At 37.5% G+C, this 5,649-nt stretch overlaps 1 pseudogene; it reads left to right on the top strand.

Annotated features, from left to right (window-relative positions):
• Positions 1 to 4,199: 4,199 nt before the first annotated feature.
• LOC105819763 lies at positions 4,200 to 4,565 on the top strand (annotated as a pseudogene).
• The last annotated feature ends 1,084 nt before the right edge of the window (positions 4,566 to 5,649 follow it).

The following is a 5,649-nucleotide window of genomic DNA, read 5'->3' on the forward strand; positions in this document are numbered from 1 at the left end:
AAGGTTTGGTATCCTAGTTCTAGAGATACTTTTAGTTAAATCACATTTTCCAAAATGTCTCTGCTGAACACGGTAGGGGAACACATATATTATCAGACGTCAGCAGTCCTATCTTGCCACCTGCAGCATTATCAACGGGGAGGGGAATGTTCCCATTGCATTTTAAATTTGGCAGGATTTTAAAAAAATGTATAGCCTGAATCACAGACTATATGTTAATTAGTACAAAAGCCAATGAAGTACTTGATTTTAAGTTCAACTTGAAAATTTCAATTTATTTCTCAGTTCAGTGGGATAGCTAATATTAATTGAGTGGTTACTCTGTGCCAGGCACTTGATTCCCTGGCACAATTTAGAAGAATGTTCTGTAGAGCCCCTGGAACAAGAATCTTTGGGTAGGAAATAATTATCATTCTTTCTCCTCAAATGAATTAGAATTCAAATCAAGTTCTCCTTTGACTTTGGATATGTCAACATCTGGCAGGTACTTTGACATGTATGTCTCACCAGGCCATTTATAACTCTCTGATTTTCCCCTCACTCTGAAGGCTGTATTTTCATTAGTTCCTCACCAGTATGTAAAGGCTTTAAAGTTTAGTGGATTTTCACAGTCAGATGAGAATTTTCAGACCAGATGTGCTGTTGTGATGGTCATTTGCACCATCACTAGGACATTTCTTATTGTCTGATATTTATCTATGTGCTGGCAAAGCTGAGGAAGTATTGGGCAGTTACAACTGTTAACATTGAATGATATATCTGAAAAGCTTATAAATAAAAGTATTTAATGGGCTGCATGGGGCTAAAAGCAATAATTTCATCATGGGTGAGAAATACCTAAAGGTTTTATTTTAAATTCAGATGATACAGCAGATCTAGACACCAGCATTTTATAGTAATACCTGAACTGCCAAACATTAACCAGAAAGCATGGCCCGTGATAGAGGTGGCAATCTATCATGGTAAATGTCACTACAGGAAAGACCTTAAAAGACAAGACACAAAGCTCATCCAAATGGACTTTGCTTTCCAGAGAAATTGTAAAATTCAGATTATAGTTGGTTGACCTCTGCTTTTCACAAGTTCTTAAAAAGTTCTCTACCCCTAGGTGGTATTGTTATGGCTGTGCATGATTACATAATCAAGTCACCTTACAACAGAGGTAATCTTTGCATGACAAACAGGTTTCCCAGTTCTAACTGATGGCACATGTATTTCAAGCTACCTTTAAGCTGATAAAATTTCAAAATAGCACCAATAATGGAGGTGGATTCATACTTGGAATCAGTATTTACAAAATTAACACACTCTCTCAAGTTTATTTTTTGTAAATGATAATCTTTCAAATAAAAAATTACTAATCAAAAGATCACAAGCAGAATGTATCAGCTTCCTTTTTAGATCTAATATTTTTATATCTATCAATAGAAATTCCCTATTAATATTTTTTCAAACATAAAACTTAAATCTGATCAAAAAGCTTCTAGGACTCTTGCTCCAGAAATTATCAGCATAAATTTTTTTTTAATGACCCCAATTTAACTTTCCAAACTTTTCTCCTACCATTATCACTTACCTCCAAAAGTCATGCCTAAACCACAGCCACATGGATTTGTTGCCTTTTCCCCAATGTGCCACATACTTTTCTCTGTTACTTTTTCTTAAAATGACTTAGTCTGCATGAACAATTCTAAATTATCCTTAAACCCCAGCTCAACTAACAGAGCTGATTGCTTTTGTCTCTATCTATACATAGCGCCTCTATCAGAGGTCCTGCCACATTGTGCTGGCCTGTGACCATATCACAGAGAGTGATCAACTCTACTTTATATTCCTAGCACTTAAAATATCATTTGGGAGTCAGTGGATGATAAATATTTTTTTCTGAGAGAATCATTCACAGGACTGCTGTGTACATCTGTACAGGTTATATACTGCATCGCTAAAGGGACTACAATTCAGATAGATTGTGATATAAATAAGAACTTTACAGTTGTGAAGTGTACACCATGAACAACCTTATATGACAGCCTATCATTCACTCATGCTAAAAATTCAAACTCCCTCATGACAAATTATAATATTTTCTGCATGCCCTCTTCCTTCCGTAGTAGAATCCCGATAAGTCAGGATAAGCTAGATTTTGCTGTGATAACAAACAATTCCACAATTTCAGTAGCTTGACACATAGAAGTTAATTTCTCACTCACATTACATGTCTGATACAGGTTGGCACAGGAACTGTACTCAGCCTAGTCCATCTCAGGAACTGTATTCAGCCTAGTCTATCAGGGAACAAGGCTAACAAAGGTCCCATCTTGACATATGAATCCATGATCCCTGAGGCATTAAAATCACCATATGGCATATCATGTGCTAGTTCTTAGAGCTTCTGTTTGGAGGTAGCACACAACACTCCCAATCATATCTTACTAGCCCCAAAGAAAATTACATGGACATAACTTCAAAGGGGCCAAAGGAATTCCAATTCTACCATATGCTATAAAAAAAAGAATATTTCTAAGTATCTCTAATTACAGGCATAGTCATATATTTCTAAGTTTCTCTAATTACAGGCATAGTCATATATTTACTGTATCACAATTTTTCCTATCCCTACTCCATTTAACTATTTTAACTCTTTCTTACATCATCCTTGGACTATTGCAATAGCCCTGCTAGCCTCCATGCTTCTTTTTCTTTTCCTCACTTTTCACTCCTCCTTGTCCCCATCACTGACAGATTAGTCACCCTAAAGAACAAATCATTGCTCTTTCAAGAAGAGATTTTTGTTTAAAACTTGCAGTGATTCCTCACTGACTACCAAATTAAGCCCCAACTTCTTCCTTCATTAAATCTCTCCTCTTTCATTTACTCCATAAAACAATTTTTGAGTACTTATGGGGATCAGACACCACACAAGACACTGAAAGAACAAAGAAAATAGTTCCTGAACATAATAGAGCCTCTAATCAGGTAGGTGAGCCAGCCACAAAAAGAAAATGGGGGCAATTCAGTGTGATCAGCTTGGGGCTATAGTGGCATCATTCAGTGGTAACATCAAGGAAGAGATAACTTTGATGGGAGGTCAGCAGAGGCATCTGTGAGGAGGAGATGTTTAAGGTAGTTCTGTGATTTCAAACACATGTTTTACAAGCAAATATATTTGGGGATGAAAGAATGGGGGATGGGTGAGGAACATGGAGGCATGAAAATTTGATATGTTGTAAGAAATATAAATAGTTTTATACACTGGCATAGGGTGAAGGCACAATGGTCTGATGAGAGTAGTTCTGAGGGGCAGGAAGTATACCTGGAGAGAGAGTTTGAAGCAAAGTAAGAAACAGAGGAGGCTTAAATGTTAATAGTAAGAAGTGTGGCTTTTTGTCCTTTGAGAAATGCATAATTATTGAATAGTTTTAAGCAGGAATGATTCTCAAGATGGGTCACCCTAGTGTTAGTGTGGAAGCAGAATTGGAAAGTCAGGAAATCAGCAGTAAAATATCACTGTATGTGATGGCTAATTTCATGTGTCACCTTGGCAGGGCCATAAGGTTCCCAGATATCTGGTCAAACATTATTTTAGGTGTTTCTGTGAGGGTGTTTAAGATGAGATTAACATTTAAACTGGTGGGTTTTGAGGCCTTTGAGTAAAGTAGATGGCCCTGCCTAATGAGGGTGATCCTCATCTAATCAGTTGAAGGCCTGAATTAAACAAAAAGACTGGCCTCCTCAAGCAAGAGAGAATTCTTCAACAAATTGCCTTCAGACTTCACATGTACATTGGCTCTTCATGGTTCTCACAGCAGACAGACTGCCTTCATACTCAAACTGGGACATCAGCTCTCCTGGGTCTCCAAGCTGCCAGCCCACCCCTGCAGATTTCAGTATTGAGAGTTGTTCTAGAGGAAGAGAATCTTAAAGATCAATTTTCTGAATTGGTTCTAGGGTTTCTAAAATTGACTCTTTAATTTGATAATTTGAAGGCACCAATGACTCTATTTTCAATGGTAAAGAGAACACTAATAGCCCATGGTGTATGTAATCTGTCAATAAAATCTGACACAAAATATGACTATTGGCTACTCCTAATCAAACACTTATAACATGCAAGCATTAGATTTCCCATGATGTGCCACAGTCTCTTTCTTTCTTTTCTGGTCCCAGGCACTTTGGCAGCCATGGGTTATAGTGCAGACATGGCCAAGTCCAAGAACCACATCATACACAACCAGTCCCAAAAGGGGCACAGCAATGGCACCAAGAAGCCCCAGTCACAAAGATATGAATCTCTCGAGAGGGCAGACCCCAAGTTCCTGAGGAACATGTGTTTTGCCAAGAAGCACAAAAAGAAGGGCCTGAAGAAGATGCAAGCCAACAATGCCAAGGCCATGTGTGAACATGCTGAAGCTATCGAGGCCCTTGTAAAGCCTAAGGAGGTTAAGCCTAAGATCCCAAAGGGTATCAGTCACAAGCTCAGACAACTAGCCTACATTGCCTACCCAAAGCTTGGGAAGAATGCTCATGTGGCCATTGTGAAGGGTCTCAGGCTCTGCCAAAACTAAGTTTCAAATATGAATGAGAAATAAAGACTTTTCCAGACAAGCAAACACTGAGGGAATTTGTCATGACCAGACCTGCCCTGCAGAAAATACTCAGAACTGCATTATACATGGACCAGCACAATAGACACTCACCAAGATCTAAGGCTCACAGCTCATATAAAACAATAGTACAAGAGGGAAAACAAAGCAATAAGGCACTACCCAACATAATGAACAGAATGGCATCCCACATAACAATTCTATCATTCAATGTTAATAGTCTGAATGCCCCATTTAAGAGACATAAGCTGGCTGAATCGATGAAAAACCATAACCCAAGTATCTGCTGTCTCCAGGAAACACATCTAACCCAGAACTCACACAGACTCAAGGTGAAGGGATGGAAAAAATATTCTACACAAACAGAAAGCAAAAGAGACATGTTTAACCATTCTCATATCAGATAAAATAGACTTCAAATCAACAAGGGTAAAGAAAGACAAAAACAGTTATTATATAATTGTAAAGGGAGCAATTCAACAAGGAGACATAACGATCTTTAATATATGTGCACTTAACACAAGAGCTCCCAGATTCATAAAGCAAATCCTACTAGCACTAAGCAAAGAGACAAACAAGAGCATAATTATTGCTGGGGATTTCAACACCCTACAGACAAAGCTGGACAGGTCATAGAAGCAGAAAATAAATAAAGAAATACTGGACTTAAATTGGACTCTAGAACAAGTGGATCTAACAGACATTTACATAACATTTCACTCCAAAACTACTGAATATACATACTTCTCATCAGCACATGGAACATTCTCCAAGACTGATCATATTTTAGGCCACAAAATATGTGTCAACAAATTAAAAAAACCAAATTCATATAATGTATCTTCTCAAATTACAGAGGAATAAAACTACAATTCAATTCCAACAGAAACACTCAAATATACACAAAGTCATAGAAATTAAACAAACTATAGCTAAATAATTACTGGATCAATAATGAAATTAATTTAGAAATCAAAAGATTCCTCAAACTGAATGACAAAGGGACACAAGCTATTAAACTCTAAGGGATTCAGCAAAAGCATTC

Source organism: Propithecus coquereli, unplaced genomic scaffold (genome assembly GCF_000956105.1).
Source record: "Propithecus coquereli isolate 6110/MARCELLA unplaced genomic scaffold, Pcoq_1.0 Scaffold5, whole genome shotgun sequence".
Lineage (NCBI taxonomy): Eukaryota > Metazoa > Chordata > Mammalia > Primates > Indriidae > Propithecus > Propithecus coquereli.